This window comes from Eubalaena glacialis, chromosome 16, assembly GCF_028564815.1.
Source record: "Eubalaena glacialis isolate mEubGla1 chromosome 16, mEubGla1.1.hap2.+ XY, whole genome shotgun sequence".
NCBI classification, from domain to species: Eukaryota; Metazoa; Chordata; class Mammalia; order Artiodactyla; family Balaenidae; genus Eubalaena; species Eubalaena glacialis.
Window position 1 is genome coordinate 2,657,059 of NC_083731.1, and position 19,557 is coordinate 2,676,615.

Consider the following 19,557-nt stretch of genomic DNA (forward strand, 5'->3'; position numbering starts at 1 on the left):
TACAAATGAAGCAAAACCAAACTTAACAGTATTTTTGAGGAATCTTAACTGCTGTTCCCCAAAGATTGTAATTATTGGTGGCAATTAATGTTAAGAAAGTGATTTGGTTTATTTCCTTTTTTGACTATAGAAGGAACAAGTATATTGGCAGAAAATCTGTTGAGTCAATAGCATTCTTTGGAATTACTGCATGAGAACTAAACTCAGCCTTTTTCTGAAAAAAGAAAACATTTATATTGAACTCTAGAGCCTTCTCTTCAAATTAGAATTTTTAAACAATTTTAAGTTCATAACATACTTGTCTAGATTTATTTACAGAAACAGTAACTATTTATTGTTTCCCAAATGCAAAATTATAATTTTTTTTTCTAAACAAGTACTCTGCCTCTCTCTTACTTGAAGAATCACAGATCTGGATAAAGATCATTTTCTCTTGAAGGCAGGTTGGATCTTGAAGGCAGGCAGTTGTTTTGAGAGAGGGTCTTTACCCGGGGACAGTGCAGCATCCTGTAACTGTCTGGGGGTCACCATGGAAACTGGGCGGGGCCGTAAGACAGCATGGCCAGTGGGCCAGTCAGTGGGACCCACAGCAGCTGGGGCCATCTGGAAGGGAGGGAGGGGCCCCCGTGGACCTCTGCCTGCTTTCTGGGACTGGAGGTGTCATTCAGCAGGGCCAGGGTGAAAATTCTTCTCTCCCTTCTGGTGTGCCCAGGGCTTATGGGGCCATAGACTCACACTTTTGAAATTCAGCAAATTCTACTTTACAGAACATTGTTTCATTTCTTTTCAGCTATTTGCTGAAGTACCAACATTATTCTTTTAAAAAATATGTTGACAGTTGGTGGCACTAGTATTACCTGGATAGGTTTTTGAATAAATGAAGTATGTGGAAACATTTTTATATCTTTCATCATCAACTTTATCAACTATAATTCATCTTCAGGTGCTGTTCCTTCTCTTACTTGGGAAGTTTTTCTAGCTAGTTCCAGGCTGCCTCCTTGAGAGGAGAGGCAAGTCTGTTCATACCACAGATTCTTTTTCTGTGTGTGTGTCTAACTTGAATTATAAGCACGCTGAACTAACAAAGAAATCCTTCAAACTACAAAAAGTGGAACTTTCAACAAATAGGAAACGGAGACCTGTATCAACACTACTCTGCTTTTCTTGTAACTTAAAGCATCAGGGGGCAGGCAGACTTGGTGTTTCTCGCTCATAAAGAGAATGTGTCCGTTCCACCCGCTTTCTTGATCTCCACTCCCCTCCATCAGCTGCAGACCTGGTGGCACTTCCCCAGGCCCTGGTGCTTTTCAGACTTCCTATTCTGGTCTTATGTTTTCTAGCCTGATTCATTTGAATTTTAACCAAAAATCTACCCATTGTATATAACAAGGTAGATTTATCCAGGTGTAGCTTTCCAAATATTTTTGGCTGACTTCTTCTCGACTTGACAGGGACCTGGCCCATGTCAGTTCAGAGCTGGCGAAGCATCTTTCGAGATGGCAGGTCACATCTCACTCACAGGGGGCATCTGGCACCCACCCCAACAAGGAAAGGGTCTTTAAGTGTTTCTTTTCAAATCCAAGCATTGAGGAAGCCCTTGCTGTGGCCAGTGTGTCAGCGGAGGCTAGGTCTGTGCTTGTCGGGGACACAGGAACATACACCGTAGGGCCTTCCTTCCACTTTGGCACGGGAAGGTCACGGTGGGAAGGTGACAGGACCTCCGTGGTCCTTCCTGGCCTGACCTTGCTCCCTCAACTGTCTGCTCCATTGCCCACTTTGGGTTTTGTATCTTATTATTAAATAAAGACTATTTAAAATAAAATACTGGCAAGCTTTGGGTTAAACCATTCTGAATTTGTGTTTTAAAAGGCTGTAATTATTGAATGGATTCAGATGGCCTCTCAAAATTTAGGGGACTAGCTAAATGATTTAGTATTATAGCCTTTAAACAGAAATCGGAGCTCTGTCTTTTCTCGCCTTGAGCAGAAATATTTCAGGTCCTGTGGTTCACATAGCATGAGCCGGGAAGAGGGCCTTCCTCCCACTGAAAGAGGAAATTTTAAACTTCCACTTATTGTCTCGGATGTGATGTTAAAATAATCAGTTTAACGATGGGAAACACCCAGAGCTTGACTGAGCTGGGACTTCAGGTCTGGTTCCCTTTCTCTCATCCCAAGGTCAGATAACAAAGAAACGTATTCTTGGTTGGCACGTCAGCGAGAGAAATTGGTCTTCCTTCATCTGCCACCACTGTTCTCAAAGTGGGTCCTGCACGTGCTAATCGGGTATAAATGCAATAAATGAATAAAGGCTTGAGCATCACAGAATTTACATCGAGTGGTTCAAATCACAGGCCTGCTTTTTGAGCTACTAATGCCTGTTCTCGATTCTCATAGGAGTTATTTTGCTGTTCTCCAATGTCTACAAGTTAAATGAATTTTGACGTGCTTTTGAAAATAGGGTGATAGAAGCCATATAACTCAGGGAGAGTTCAAATTACCTAACTGAGACAGAGTGTCAACTGCCTGAGAACTTTGGAAACCATTGTTTCTGAGAAATGCCCCCTCGAGGATCACTTTAACATATTGGCTATTTAGAATCCACCAATGGAAATCGGAATATCTCCAGTATAAATTGCCAAATCCCTTTTGGCGAAGTCCTGCGTTCCATGGAGATATGATTAATTGGCAGAATGTCTTATATTCTCCAGATATCATAAGCAAATATTAATGCCTTAGATCTATTGGTTGTTTTATAATCTTGTAGTTATCAATATAGTGCTAGGGATCTTATTCTGAGTTCAACAGTTAAATTCATTGAGCCTTTCACTGGATTTCAGTCTTGGCTGACTTGTTTATTTTCCCACTTCCCTGGCTGGCCACGCAGATCTTCAGATGTTTTCTCTAGGTAATTAGTTTGGGTTTGTACACAATGACATCGTGTCTTTCCAGAGGCCTCAGCAGTGTGGGAATGTCATCTCCTTAAACTGATTAGGGTTTTGAATGCTTGCCTCCTCAGAAAGAGCCAAAAGTTAAGCTCTTATTTTGCTCAGTAACCTGATTTTCCCAATTATTTGAGGTAGTGGGAAAGGCGACGTATTCCCAGGAGTTACTGCCATAGGCTGGGAAATTAACCATTTATACTTGGCAAAAATTGAGTTTGCCCAAGAAGTCTTTCACATATTTTAACCACAGGAGCCCACGTTTATGTAAAGCTACCATTCTATTCTGTGACCCTGCAGTGTCCAAAGAGGGACGCTTCAAGTTTCCTTGAAGTAAGAGAGGTGAGAGATAGACACATGAAATAAATAAGTTAAGAGTCAATGATCAAATTGCAGGAGAAACAGCAGAGAAAACAAGTGCTACAGTTGTCCTGAGAAGGGAGTGATCCCAGTGGCCTAGGATCATAAATAAAGGGACAGTCTCCTGGGTGAAGTAGGTCATGTGTTCACTAATTCTTCAGACTCACTTGGATATAGAATAGGGTCATCTGTCACACAGCTGCAAAAAGATAGATGCTGAATTTAACTACACTGATCAGAGAAAATAGCCCCTGTGGCCTGTTGATAAATGCTACCATGGCAAAGGGTTGATGGTTCCTAACAGAGTGACTCTTGAAAGGGACTTTCCCAAACCACAGTCTCGGGAGCACAGAGAATCTTAATGAAGCAGAATTGTAATATTTCTATGGACTGATGAGAACAGCGTAGGTGTCTCGTAGCTTCTCAAGACACTTTAACCTGCTGATACCCAGATCCTGGCCAACAACGTGGGGAAGAAACACATTCTCCTTTTATTTACTAATTAGAGTGTCTGTAAATCACAGCCCCTCTCTACATACCGGCTCACCAGAGAGTGCAGTCCCAGGCTGCATTCAAAGCAGAGAGCTTTGAAAATGGAATTTCTGTCTTCTTGTCTAAAACACGTAGCCCCTCTGATTTGGAAGAGTTGGAGGTGTCTGTCCAACCTGAAGTGATTCCGTTTCCGGCCCTGGAAATCTGGGGAGAAGCTTACGCTGCTTCGTGCCCTGCGCTGGTGCATATGCTTCTCTCTTGTTAGGGTGGATGGTCTGTGGCTTCACCAGCCCTTTACCTCCTGTGTATATTTGACACAGTCAACAGACATCCCAAGTCAGACCTCCATGTAAACCTGTCTGTCTGCATCTGACATTGAATTCTAACCTCTGCTTAGACACGGCAGATCTCGGACAGGACAGAAACATCCTGGCTTTGGAGGGTCAGAGTGAGAAAGAGAAAGGGGCTGATGTGTACTGACTGTGTCCCTTGGGCCAGGCATGGTGCTGAATCTTTTTATGCTTACTATTATTCTACCCATTTTACAGTTGAAGAAACCACCTAGCCCAGGGTTTCTCAGCTTTGGCACTATTGACGTTGTGGCTGGGATACTTTTTTGCCGTGGGGAGGGCCCTGTGCACTGTGGGATGCTTAGCAGCATCCCTGGTCTCCACCCACCAGATGTCAGCAGCTCCCTCCCTCCCCCAGCTGTGACAACTGCAATGTCTCCAGGTTAAGGCCAGATATCTTCTGGGGTTTGGGGAAAGGGCGGGGAGCAGTCTGGATTGAGAGCCCCTGAACTAGCCTAGTGTCTTATAGGGAATAAGAGGCAGGCGACAGGGTCCAAGTGCTAATCAGAGCACGAATCAGTTTCCATTCTTCAAGATAAGAAGATCCTGATCTGGGAGGGCCCAGCAAGAGGAACTCGTCGTTCAGAATATTCTGGAGTCTTGACCAAACTCCCATTGCTCTAAAACTGAATCTATGGTCTGTATGCTGCTTCACTGGCCACCTTGCCAAGGAAAGCAGACCTTCTGAAGCCTTTCTCTAAATGGGTGGTGCTGGAACGGATTGCTGAGGACCCCAAAGAAATGAACCTACTCCTTTGGGGCTGTGGGCAGACCTCCCAGGTCCTGTCCTGGAGGAGCGCCACCAGGTTAAACAAATAACCACAGGGAGCCACCTTGCCTGTGACGTGGAGCAGGTCAGAGGTCATCTGCCCAAGTCTGAGCCCCGCCCCCCCTGAGGCAGATTAGGGGGATCCCAGCCCAAACAGCCAGCATTGCATCACCTTCGGGGGGTGTTTATTCCATACAAAGTTCAGAGTAAAAACTTGAGGGGAGGGCATAGTGAAGTGAGCCTCTTAGGCCTATGTCAAGAGATGCCATTGTACCTACGTGGTGAGGATGGCACCTCCCCGGTCCCTTCCTTCAGGAAATCCTGGCGTATTCTCTGCCCTCTAGGAAATTCGTCACTCTGGTTACAAGGGAGTCGTCTTTGTTACAAGTTGGGCATGACGCCTTGATTTCCCAGGAGGCGAATCTGGCCCTGTTTCTCACTCATTCTGGACACAGAGACGAGGGTCGTCACCTTGATCGTCAGCCTTGTCTACACCTGGGAAGATGCGTCTTCTCTTTCCTCCCCACTTGGAGTAGCCGAGGGATGAATCAGTCGGTGGGCCTTTCTCGGTTGTTACTTTTAGGGACAGAAAACAAGTATCCTTAGTATCTTTTCCTCAAGGACACGCTAAATAAGAAAAAAGTATGTGCAAAGAATTCTGTATGTCTAATCATGTGTAAATACAGAAGGAGAGGTTGAATTTTCCAGTCTTCCTGATTGTGTGCCAGTTTACATTGTTTTCTGTTAGCTGCTCTTTGCCAGAGACACTGCAGTCCCTGCTTGATTAGGAGTTCAGGCATTTGCTCACCAATCTTACCATTCTGGCTGTTCTTGCCTATATTGCAGTGCTCGCCAAAAATGCCTTCGGAGCTAACGTGACTTTTAATATAAAGGATCTTACTTCCTCCAAGATCGTAAATAGAGGAGACTTTCTTAGTTGTCATTGAATCTCAAGTAAAATTCCTTTTTGAGACAGGGACTATATTTCATTGCCATTTTTTGAGAATTCAACGGTCTTCAATTTATACATATATTTATTTCATTGATTTTTCTTTTAATTTACACATGGAATTGAAGAAAGAGAGTGCTTTTGTATATTATACTTTATATATCAACTGGTTATTCTCTTTTCATTTCTTATTATTCTTAGTATCTGTGTAGAATCGATTTGAGACCTCAAGGACTACTGAAGAACGAGATTATCTTTATTATTTTTCATTAGAACATTGAAAATTTCTTTCCCATAAATTAAATTTAACCATTGTTCTAAATATTGAAGGTGTCATGTTTCTTCCTAGGTATTTCATTTTTTTCTTAAGTAAATGAAAATGAGTATTTTTGTGTAAACTCTTTGAAACTTTGGATAAATTAACTGATTTGGACTAATAATAATGAATGAATAATAACAATAATTTATTTATTAAGCAGTAAATCTGCGGGAGGCTCCACATCACGTTTGTATTAGCGAGGACTTCAAAATCTAGTAGATTTAAAAAGAAGTTCCATTTTCTTACTTCTAGGATGTGAAATACATGAAGTCAAAACGCAGAAAAAAGTACTACTTACTGTACGTAACGTATTAGGAGGTTTATTTAATAAAATTAAGGTTTGTTTAGTGTATTTGAAACTACTTGTATTATTTTTGAGACGGATTGGAGTTCTTTATTTTTATAAGTGTTCTGTTTTGAGCATTTCCCAAAGGGCGATGGCGGCCAGTTCATTCTTTCCCCAGACATTGTCCTCAGACCACCTTGAGGAAGTTCTGGATGTGTCCTCTGGGATGGAATGTGGAACAGCATTTCAAGGACAGATACGTTTGGGGGACATGAGCTGTGGTTAAAGTCCCGCCCTGGGACACCTCAGAACCTTTAATAGAAGCTTCAGAACCTTCAAGGGTGGCTTTTCCCATGTGGTTTTCCAAACTCCTCTGATCACAGACCGCTTTTATTTCTCAAATCAGGAACAGCCTTCAGGAAAGGATGTTCTGTTGAGTAAGAGCCTAGGTTCTAGCGTGCGTTCCACCATCTAAGCTGAGTGTGCTCCATCAAGTCATTTTGACCACACTCTCCTAAGAAAAGGGGAAATGATCTTGGACCTACAATTTCCCAGTGTTGCTAAAAGGGTCACGTGAAAGGTATGGTACCTAAAAAGCACTTCGGTCATTTAAAATGTCATTCATGTTCCATGTCATTTTAGCGTGAGTTTTAAAGTTGGGATAAATATGGCGATGGAGTTTGCTTGATGGTCCAGTTGGGGACAGATTTTAGGTGTAAAGACATAGGGGTGAGCTGCCCGGCTGAGAACTTCTCAATTCACAAAGGAGGACTGGTTCCACCGAGACAGAAGTTCTCCCAGCACCTAATATTAGAGAGATGTCAGGATGTTTTTAGAATTATAGCACCATTGTTAGGAAGCTTGTTTGTAGCTTTTGGATGCTTTTGGTGGAGGAAAAATGAGAGGTACTCACTTGGGAGGTCTGTCTGGAAATATCATCCAATTTCTAGTCAACGTTGTGATTTTATCATCCATTTCCAGAATCATTAGGGGAACCAACTCTCCCTTTATTCACTCTCCTTATGTTTCAAATACCTCTTTTTGTTGTTAACTGCTTTTCCTGACATCCTTATAATTACAAGCATTGTCCAAACTCCTCTCCTTCCCCAGCTAACTCTCCTTTTTTGAGGTATTTTTAAAGGGGAGCCTCTGAGAAGTGTCATTTTATTTCTCCCATATAATGGATTCCAATACCCCAAGTGTCTACTTTAATCGTTTTGGGGTCTTGGCATCCACCACGGGCTCTGATGATATATTCCTCTTCCCGTGCGCTGGGTATATGAGTTAATGCACACTCTTTTCCTTTTCCATGCTTTTTCTGGTGTCTTCCAATGCCAAGATTTTTTCCAGATGTCTCCTATTTCCTATTTCCACATATTGGGCATGAATCATCATCTGGCAGAATCATCGTGAGAATCAGTGTGGGTTCCCACATTCACCTACTTTTGTCTTTTTAGTAGTTCTTTGAAAACAAAGGTTTTTTTTTTTTTTTTTTTTTTTTTTTACATATGCTTGAATCCAAGAGTGAAGTATCAACAGTATACCATAGGGAAGCCATTAAAAGCAGATCCATGCTAAGTGGGTTTATTTTATCCTTCACATCAGGCCCACCACAGACGTCTCCCTGTGCTTTGGATGTCACTGGAATATGCCCTCTCGGGTACCGTGGGGGGAACCGTGAGCCACGCCTCCCCCAGGGTCCACCTCTTCTTCCTATTTCTCTCCATTACATAAAAATCTGTCCCTTCGCCATGTGCTTCTGAGACCTGTTAAACTTGCGATAGACTATAATCATAAAAAAGTCTACGTTTTTGGATCTGTAACTGTATTTGGAACGCACCTCATCCAGTGCAACCTCAAAAAGAGTGAGTTGATTTCATTTCCATGTTTAGAAGGAGTAGTAGGAAATTAAATGTCTTGAATGGAATATCGTATCCTGTGACTTTTAAAGCACAGAACCCCTCGTGTGAGTGGACGCTGTCATCGAAGATGCTGGGCCATGGCAGTCCTCATCTTGACTCTTAATGGAAAAATTATTTTTTTTGTAAATAGGATCCAGACCAAACATTGGCTGGCAGGAATTTAGCTTTCTTTTAGAAGGAGCAAAATGAGACTGTATGTGTTAATTCAAGATCAAAGACCCAACATCAGCCCTGACAAAGGAGAGCTGTGCAGTTGGACTTTCCTCCTGTTTGTGGGTAGAAGATCACGAGCCTTCAAAATGTGTTTCCAGACGGCACGTAATGATGCGAGATGGTTCCGTAGTGTGGGTGTGGAGAGCTGCCACCCCAGAAATGGCATTAACAGAACCCTCATCCTTGCAAGGTGGCTCGACACCATGCGTAATTAAACAAAGGAAGACTCAGTCGGAGGGAACGAGGGAACCAGTGGGCTGTGGGGAACGGGTGCCCCTGGGTCTTATTTTCCCTTCGGCAAGCGCCTTGGAAAAGTTAAAGGTTCCCCTGCACACCGTATCCACGTGTGGCTTAGCCTACCTCCATAGCCACGAGGTTTTATAGCAGCATCATGCTTATCTGGCCCCAAATCCAACTGACTCTAGATCTCTTCACTTGGAAATCCACCCTGGGGGGCTAACGATTCTCGACTCCTCCCTGAAATGCTGTCCGGACATCCTTCCTGGTTTAAAGTCCCTCTCTGGTCACCTTCATCTGTATGAGGTTGGGCTGACCCTCAAGCTTATAGACCAACCAGCAAAGAGCTGGAAGACGCTTTTGGTCATGAATGAGAGATGGCAAGCTCTCCTACGTGCCTTGTTAGATCCTGAGGATTTGTCCAAAGAATTTTTTTATGGGCGGGCGTCTCATTGCGGCAGGTGACGTCCATATGTTGGTTCACTGATTGCGGGTGAGGAATCCCTGGCTCTAGGTTGGTTGGTGTGAACTCTGAGGTCTGTAGTGTCTGGATAAATGCTTGGTTGTGCAGTGGTTTCCCCTAGATTGGTAAAGGAGTTCAGGCTATCCAGGGTAGATGCAGTGAGCTGCTTGTATCCATGTGCCCCCTACTCCAACCTCGAGGGTCTTGTTGAGGTCCTGCCTGGTCGTGGCTGCAAGTCGATGGTTTTAGGGGATGGTTCGCACCTGTCCTCGAGGATGGGACAGTCCCAGCCAGAGGGAGGCATTACACAAGTAACAGCACCAATAACCCCCAAGCTGAACACCCTGCTGTGAGCTCCGCGGTTAGAGAGAAAGCAGTGCCGTGAGACTGAGCCCTGGGGGGTCCAGAGCTGAGCTGGGGTCATGGGTCAGGGAAAGGGAAACTGAACGTTCCAGGAGCAGACACCTGAAGTTCAGGTACCAGGCTCAGGACATGTGAATTAGGCTCCCAGTTTTGATTCCCTGTTGTTCATCACGTGTGCCCTGATTTGGGGTGGAAAATTGGGCACTTTGGGAAACTACCATGGACAGCTGTCCCCCTCCCCCCATGCATCTTCTCACTTCCTCATTTGAGACCCCAAATCGTGAAAGGGCGGAATGGGTGTCTCTCCGGAAGTCCTCGGGAGTTACTCCTTTCTTAAGCGGGGTCTCTCCTCGCTGCTGGGTATTTCCGAGGCGAGGGTGGGGGTGCCTGGGTGCATCTTGTCCCCAGGCCGTCTGTCTCCGGATGCGGGAGGCCGCGGAATGACGTCTTCTCTTCTACGTCAGGACGCCCCGCCTTTGCTCCTGGCCCACGGCCTGTCACAGGCGTGCTGCACAAATCCTTTGGCCACGGCTGCTGCGGGTGGTGAGCATTGCTTCCTGCCCCTCCCGACAAGGAGTCAGAGCCCCCGAGGTTTGGTGTCCGAATCCAAATATAGAGGCACTTGATAAAGGGTAGCGCAGGCTCGTCTGCTTCGGGACCACACAGGCTGAGCCCTGGGCGCGCCCAGAGGGCCGTGACCTCGCACCGCAGGAGGCCCCGGGGGGGCGTCCTGGCTTCCCGGGCTCCTCACCCCCTCTGGATGTGGGACGCACGGTTTGTGCAAGAGACCCTGACTTGACAGCTAATTGAACGCCCTGACTGCCAAGGCAGGAGTAATCTACGGCCGGGGAAACTTCCAGAAAAGCTAACAATAACATTCTGAAGTCCGTTTTGGGGTTATTGAAGCAGAGCGATGCTCTTTTTTATGGACATTAGATTGCTGATCTCTGCTGAGGACTCGGTCCTTCAGGCCCTTGTGGGTCCAGGGCCCTGAGGATGGGAGCTGAAGCTGAGATCTCGGGGTGCAGATCTCTTCCACCCCCAGGGCTCTGAAGACACTCCAGTGCCCTTAGACTTGGCCCCGAGTGAGATTCTCCCACTTCCCCGTGCGGGCCCCACCACACTCTCCTCCTTCCTTTCTTTTTAACAGTTCTGCTCTTCATGTCCCTCCCACCAGGCATTCCTGCTCCTTCCCCATGGTGATCGGGTTTGCCTTCTCCGCTCACCTGCACAGGTGCACCTGTTTTTTTATCCGGTGCCCCGTGGCATGCCTCTGGTGATGCATTTCCTGGGGCCTGCCTTCCTCCCGGTATCTCCCCAGCCTCTCCCCTGCATGCGTGTGCACACACACATGGGCATGCACACACACAGGCATGCACGCACACACAGGCATGCATGCACACACAGGCATGCACGCACACACAGGCATATGCACGCAAACACAGGCGTGCACACACGGGCATATGCACACACACACGGGCATGCACACACACAGGCATGCACGCACACACAGGCATGCACACACGGGCATATGCACACACAGGCATGCACACACAGGCATGCACACACAGGCATATGCACACACACAGGCATATGCACACACGTGCACACACACTTTTTACCTAGACACCCCCCCACCCCCTACACCGCCCTCCCCTATTGTCCCGTTGGAACCCTCCCTGCCCCGGCTTCCAGCCTGGGTCTTTTCCTCTTTCTGCATCGGTAGTGTTGAAGGTTGCCGCTTGGGACTCCTCCGGGATGTGGTGCTGTGGAAGTGGGCGGGGACACCAGGGGGACCAAGTTAGGAGGGTGACGTTAGAGCCGGCAGGGTGTGGGCCACGGCCACTTGAAGGTGAGAAGCAGCTGTGCTCTCTACGGAAGCAGTGGTCGGGGGGGGGGGCACCCAGATAGTGTGGGCCTCAGAGGGGGGCCCAGGGAGCCCAGCCTTTACGTGGGGATGGGGGTTTATCTTGAGCTGCTTTTCGGGATGCAGGACACGCCTCACAGGTATTCGCCCTCTAAGGATGTGGTGCAGGGCAGCTGTGTTTATCTGTGCCCTTGTGATTGAGGTGTGTTTCTCCACCTGAAAAAAAGTCTAGGCATTTTGATTTAAAAGTTGAAAACCTCCAATAGGGAGGACATGGGCTCTGAGCTCTAAAACCTTCCAAATCAAAATGTCTACTAGCTCTGATTTCAGGCCTTCTCCGTAGATGCCAGAAGGTTCTTTAGAGCTTTGCTACTACTGGCCTTTCTAGAGTAAAATGTAATTTTACCAAAAGGAACCTTGGTACGCAGTCTGTGTCACCTGTGGTACGCAGTCAGCGCCAGGACGCCTCTGGTACGCAGTCAGCGTCAGGACGCCTCTGGTACGCAGTGTCAGGACGCCTCCGGTACGCAGTCAGCGTCAGGACGCCTCCGGTACGCAGTCAGCGTCACGACGCCTCCGGTACGCAGTCAGCGTCAGGACGCCTCCGGTACGCTGGCAGCGTCAGGACGCCTCCGGTACGCAGGCAGCGTCAGGACGCCTCTGGTACGCAGCGTCAGGACGCCTCTGGTACGCAGCGTCAGGACGTCTCCGGTACGCAGGCAGTGTTGGAACGCTCCCTTCATCTGAGGCGTGGGAGGTCAGGCCATAACGGGCTCTTACTTCACAAGCAGACGTTTCCTCAGCATTGGATACTTTCTCAGTGATGTATGCAGAGAAGAGGGGCGTGTGCTTCAGCAGCATTGAACTCCTGTGCCTTCCTCATTCGTTTTTGGAGCCCGCTGTTGTGAAAGTTAACGTGTCTTCAGTCCCCTTGGCCAGCTGGTTTTTCTCCCCCTTTTCCGTTTTGAAAAATCACACGATACCTGCAGGGAAGTGTTCATGGTGGGGATTGGCTTTCCTCACGCTTCTGTGTTTCCCGCTTGCTAATCTATTCAGCTCTCTGTGTCTCACGTGTGAAAATTTCCCGGGGGCCGAGAGGTCAGTGCTGGTATGAAATAACTTTTCTGAAATCATCCTGACTTTCTGAAAGAACTGCTCTGACGGTCACCCCCAGCCCCGCGACAATTGGTCAGGGGTCATCTCCTGGGTCTTATTACTGGGTAAATGCCGAGAGCTAAAAGGGAGGGAGAAATAGATTGTAATTATGACAGTGTTAGTGGGAATAACCATTCCTGTCCTTTCTGACTGACTTATATGACGTTATAGTCTTAGCCCAAAGTGTCCATCTTTAATTTAAAATGAAAGTTCCCCAATCTGGAGGCTATTCATCCTCTGGGGCAACGTTCCCTCCAAGGCCCACTCTTCACGGACGGACTCGAGGTGTAACACGGAGAGAAACGGGTGTCCGTGGTGTGAACGTAAGAGCTATTCTATGCGTCCAGTGATGCTTCAAACAAAGTAATCTACTCAGTGAGTAGAGTTTAAAGTTCTGTTTTTTAAAAAAGGAATTTGCTTCCCTCCGTGACAGATTGGAACACGCACGTGTCGTTTTCCATCCTGTCAACTATTCTGCTCCTGATACAGGCACCTCTCCTGTGGTGTTTCTTGTGTGCGATCACATAATTAAGGAGACATTCTAGAAGAGAGTAGGTGATCTTATTTCAGAAGCAAATTACTTCTGTGTCTTGGATCTTGTAAATAGTGGTGCAGTGAACACTGGGGTGCATGAATCTTTTCTAATTAGAGTTTTCTCCGGATATATGCCCAGGAGTGGGATTGCAGGATCCTAGGGCAACTCTATTTTTAGTTTTTTGAGGAACCTAAACCATAATGGAAAAGAGTATGAAAAAGAATGTATATATAGGTGTATAACTGAATCACTTTGCTGTATGGTAGAAATTAACACATCATCATAAATCAACTAACTAGTCGTCAATAAAATACATTTTTTTAAAAAAGAAGCAAATCTCTTGTCCTCTACTCAGCAGCCATCACGTTCAGCTGTGATTGTGCAGCTCTGCAGGCAGTGGTGTCTGTTTCCGTAGTTGTGCCCCGTCCTGCTTTCCTGGAATCCCAGACCCCTTACCCGGTGGGTAACCCTAGAAGGGGGCTTCCAGAGCCCGAGGTCACCAGGCATGACTGTCCTTCTGGAGTAGATTTAGGGAACCAGGAGGGGCAGGGCTAGAAGGGGGCTTCCAGAGCCCGAGGTCACCAGGCATGACTGTCCTTCTGGAGTAGATTTAGGGAACCAGGAGGGGCAGGGCTAGAAGGGGGCTTCCAGAGCCCGAGGTCACCAGGCATGACTGTCCTTCTGGAGTAGATTTAGGGAACCAGGAGGGGCAGGGCGAGTTCCAGCTCCGTCCACAGAGCAGGACTCTGTGTGTCTCTTCATAAACCCCGATGTAGGGCCAGCTCTGGGTCGCTACCATATTTGTTATTCTGAAATTCTGGACCCAAGTAATCAACGGCAGTCTGTTTACATAGAGTATCAAACTACTGTTAGATGATTGCTTTTCCTCAATTTCTTCACAAAAGGTGCTGATTCTCCCCGTGGAGAAGCATTGGGTTTGGAAACCTATTTATTCTTTCAGGGATGCCTCGTGGGCTCCCATTGGCTTGGAATTCCCGTGAGAGCTCAGGAATTTTACAAAATTGGCAATTTTATATCTGGGGCAGGAGACAGGGAAGGCCGCTTCAGGGTACTTGACTGATCAGCCTCCTTTGGCCAAAGACAAATTGGCCCTGTTGTTCTGTTGGATGCCGCAGACCCCCAGAGTGGGGAGCGAGAGGGGGCATCGCCGATGGGTGTGGCCTGACCTTCAAGCATCCCCCGCTTTTTCCCCCCAGTCTGTCTGGTCTAACACACTTACCCATTGGGTCTTCTGTCTTAAAATTGATTTTTAAAATTTAAATACAGAATACGTGGGAAAATGTCACACATTTTAAAACTCTACAATCTGTCATCTATGTTTTATGAGAACATTAATACCACCTAATTTACAAACTGTAGTGTGATATGCCTGTTTCTGCAACTTAGCTCCTAGTGAAAGAGTGTAATGTTTTAATCTATCGGCATTATGTAATTTAAAATAAAAAAGCAAGAAACTATCTTATAAGTCAAACATCTAATACCTCTGAAAAATAGATATAGTAAAATGGCATTAAATAAGATGCTACTAATTTAAATTTTTTAATAATTTGGCCATACCCCTCGGTAAAAATATATGTCCACATTATCTTTTGAAAACAGGTTGCCAAACAACATTGAGGTGAAGGGAAGCTTATTTTTAAGTATTTAAGAAGGAGCTATTTATTGTGTTAATTATGCACCCTTATTTTGCACTGACTGTGCAATTATATGCTTTTTTTATCGATTCAGTTTTAAAATCAATCTTGACCAAAAAAATCCCCTTCGACATCTTGCTTAATTTCTTTCCTTGCTTAATTTCTTTCCTTAATTTCTTTTCTTTCCTTAATGTTGTAAAAGAATTAACGGGGTTTACTGAAAATAGGTTCAAATTTGGTTATTAATTAGGATTGATCCAACCATGGCTCCTTCTAATTAATGAGGTTAAGCTAACACTGTGTTTTGTGAAACCTCAAGGTTGGCCCGTGTTGTATTGTATTGTGTGGACAGAATTGATTTGTCATGTCTTAACCTCCTTGGAACTGTTTGGATCTTTCAGGTTCTGAGCTTGATTAATGAAGTCTTGACATTATTGCAGCATGTTGGGGGAAATGTTATTAGCCATGTGATACAGTCAAGGAACTTGGTTGGAGGGAAAGGAAGTCATTCAGGGTCATCAACACACATGTGTATTCTCAGATCTTTACGGAGTAAAAAGAAGAGAAGGGTCCCGGAGCTCTTTTGTGTCGGCTGGTGATGTGCTGGCCTCAAAAAGACTCAGGCTGACACAGGAGAGTAAACACAATGTCCTGGGCTTGAACAGAATTAATATCCAACGTACTCATTAAGGAAAAAAATAAAAAACCTTGTGCATAAGATAAAGGAGGAATTTCTTAAAACTGTCATTTTTAAATACTCAAGAGATTCTTATTTTCCTATGTTAAATTTAGCCACAAAAACAAGGGTGAGATACTTCACAGGTCATGACCGATAGGAACAAAAAAGAGATGACATGGCATTTTCATTCCCTTTTAAAATATTCTGTGGCTTTTTAGGAAATGCAGTTGGCCTGATAGACATAGAAACAACGATAAATGCAAAAGAGATGTGTTTACATAGACGACAGTCAGGAGGGTTTAGTTTGTAGGCATTTGTTCAGTGTTTCATGCAGTGCAGAGTAGCTCTGAAAATGCCATCAAATCTGACTCTTAAAAGATCCGATAGGGAAGAGGGGCAGGTGGAGGGGTCCCGTCTTACATAGGGCAGAACGGATTTTCAGAGAGTCCAAGCGATTGGTGCTGGAGCCAGGATGGGAATCTTTCGGTTCCTAAGTCAAAGTTCTTTCCCCATCACATGGCATTATCAGTCTACAGTGAGAACATAGAAAGTAGGATTCCCAAAAGCTCCGGTCGCAAACCCAGAGCAGAGATGCCTATTTTTGGAGTCAGGTTTGAAAATGGAATTCCTAAACCTGCACCCTCTTGGTAGGTTTATATTATTTCTTTGGAATCGTTAACATTTTGTGTTTCCTTATTCCTCATGAAAGTATTTAGTGAGCACCTACTGTGTACTGCTTGTGCTAGGTGTGAGGGCCCAGGGAATGCCCCCTGGCAGGGGGGTACCCGTAAAACCCAATTTCAATAGATACTTGCATTTAACACATTTTTTAAGAAAACATTTTTTTTCTTAATTGCTAATTGGCAGTTTCTCTCAAGGTTAAACCTAAAGAATATCTTGCATGCCTTTTATATTAGTAATTATAATCATTATTGTCAGGATAGTTCTGCATTTTCATATTTACTGTTGGCACAGACTTAAAAAAAAAAAAAAAAAAAGCCATGACCTAGATTGTGGCATTTCCTGACTTTTATGTGCCCTAATTTTGTTCAGGATGCACGCACTTCCAGGACCCTGTCACACACCCACGTTCATTTTCAAGTTCAAGTTAATAACATCCTTAGCTGTGGTAACAAGAAAACCCTCCGAGGACTATTTAGGCATTGTGCACTAACAGGTATTTCTAAAATTTGCTGATAACATAGAATATGTCTCTTTAAACCTCAGGGTCGTTGGTTTGAAGGTAGTGAACATAAAGCAAAGTGTCTGTTTGAGAAAAATGTATTTTTTCTTGTCTAAACTCAAAAAGCAGCTAAGCTCCTGTTGCTATTTCATTTTCAATTATTTATGTTCCTGCAATCTCACTCCTTCCCCACAATCTTTAAGTTAGGAGGTAGGTTTTTGATAAAGCTCATGGAACTTTAAAACACAGAAAAGGCACTTGTGCTGGTGAGTAAAGGTGCAATTTTGCAGGCAGGTTCTCAGCAGCTCCTAGGCCTCTGAGTGGTTTTGTGCCGCTCTGGGCACTTTAGATAAGGCCGCCCTGCTGGGCCAGCGCCCAGCCTCCTTCCTGCAGTGCGCAACATACACAACCTTCCAGGGCCACCACAAGTGAGATTCCAAGCTGCAGTCAGGCCCCTTTTATGTCTGTACTGCTTTTCTGCTTTGAAAGACAATTTTCAAGTCTATACTGTACTATGTAAGGTAATAGGTTTAGGCAAAAACATTCATGATTTTGATTTTCAAGAGCGCCCCATGTCAAAACATTATTATCATCTTTCGGGGAAGCTGTTAAAATTTGGATGGACTTTTTTCCTTTGTAAATGGCAAAAATCAGGAGAATGGATTAAATTACCTTAAGTATATGTTTCCTATAAACTTGTAGTAGAAGGACCAAAGAAGATCCTTCATATAAATTTCACTGGCAGTTGGATATTTAGAAATTTTTTTTTTTTTTTTAAATGATAGTTATGTGCTGGGGATCGTAGGTAGTTGTTACTTCCGTCTTTTAAAATTCATTTATTTATTTATCCTTGGCTGTGCTGGGCCTTCGCCTCTGTGCGAGGGCTTTCTCTAGCTGAGGCAAGCGGGGGCCACTCTTCATCGTGGTGCGCGGGCCTCCCACTATCGCGGCTTCTCTTGTTGTGGAGCAGGGGCTCCAGACACGCAGGCTCAGTAATTGTGGCTCACGGGCCCAGTTGCTCCGCGGCATGTGGGATCCTCCCAGACCAGGGCTCGAACCCGTGTCCCCTGCATTACCAGGCAGATTCTCAACCACTGCGCCACCAGGGAAGCCCTAGAAATTGTTTTTTAGAGACCTTCCTCCTACCATATTTGTACCTGTTTTATGCATGTTTTATAGGATTTAATTTTTTCAACATTTACTATTTCCAGTCATTTAGAAAACTGAATTTACTTTTCCCCCTGTATTATTGTTAGATTCAATTCAAATACTCTAAGTTTAAAAAATGGGTGAAAAAAGCAATCTGAAAAGCATCCACAATTCACATTATTTCTAGGGTCACAGCATTTACCTGTCACTTAATAGCCTCAGCGCTCAGGTTACTAGTTTTATATTTAATTTAAGTTACATTTTTAATTCCCATTAAAAGTCTTTCCCTTAGAGTTCTGTGTTGTAAGCCTTAAAAAACTGATTTCTCTTAGCTATGCCTGCACTAACATCTTCAATGACACTGAATATTTAATATTAATATATTAAGATAATGAATATTTAAGAAAAAAGGCTGAATGCTTTCAAGGTCCCCTGGGGGAATTTTGATTTGGGGGGGGGGGGGGCGGAAAGCGTGGTCCCATTGCGCCCTCTAGTGGTGGGAAAATCAGAGCCCTTGGGGGCTTTCCGGACACGGCCATTTCAAAAGCTCATGCCTCCTTTATTGCCTCTTAATTTAATGGGATCAATTAGGTGTAAAAGTTCTCTTTGAATCACTTTGTGTTTAGGAGTCCTTCTCCAAGGAAGGGATGTTTAGCTGAGATTCCATGGATGTTCTGGGGTACTAGGGGACCATGGGGGTGGTGTGTGTGTACAGATATTTCAGGGGGCAGCGACCATCTGGAAGTGGGTTGGGTAACTGATGCCCACAGGTTTGAGGCACTGTTTGGCCCTGGGAGGGTGGTTGGGAGCCAAGACCTAGGCTGAAGCCCAGAGGATAACGGATATCGGGGGAGGGTTATTGGACAGGAGTCCCCAGGAAAACCCATCAGGACATTTGAACCTTCACATTGAGATTTGAATGTATTAATAGAGCATGAGGCCCAGAAACACACCTGTTTTCTGGAGAACAAGCTCCCCTTGTTACTGTCTGATGGGGAAGTGGAACAAAGCTATCGATTAAAGATTAACTATATCAGGAAATGTATACACAAAATTGGACTGAATACACCCACCAGACTTTGGAAAAACATTATCAAAATATTTTGCTTCTTGCTAATTTGGGAAGCTGACTACTTCGGGGGAATAACTTTAAATATTTATACTTGAAATATTTTAAACAGATTACTGCTTTGGAATAAGACAACGAAAGCATTTTAGACTGATTTTTCAGAAAGAGCCTAAGAGACAAATGATTGAAGAAAACATTTGCCACTGCTTACAGCTTTAAAGTGTGTCCTCCATAAGTGATTCTTGGCTCTAATGAAGGAGAAAGGTCTGGAATTTATTTATAAGTCCTTAGAATCTTTGGAAAATTTTAAGGTTTTTTTTGCCACCAACAATTTGTCAGCACTCAAGTTTGCCTGTCGTTTTAGTAAGTTTTTTACTGGATCAGTGAAGCTGGACAGTTTGTTTGCTTTTAGCTGGCTTTCGGGGAAGAGTTTTAAATTGTTGGTAGTAAGAATGCACTTAGGGCTCCTTCGAGTTCTTCTTGGGTTGAAGAATGGTTCTTTAGAAAGCGTTTTGTGAAAAACTCTTTATAATTCATTTTTTTTCTCACCAGGTGATGTGCAAAGTGGATTTTTGTAGATCGGAAAGTATCCACAGTTTTA

General features: G+C 44.7%; 1 protein-coding gene across 1 annotated transcript in view; it reads left to right on the forward strand.

Annotated features, from left to right (window-relative positions):
* Positions 1-19,557, forward strand: part of COL4A1 (collagen type IV alpha 1 chain) — a 151,191-nt gene that overhangs the window by 63,472 nt on the left and 68,162 nt on the right. The window lies entirely within an intron of this gene.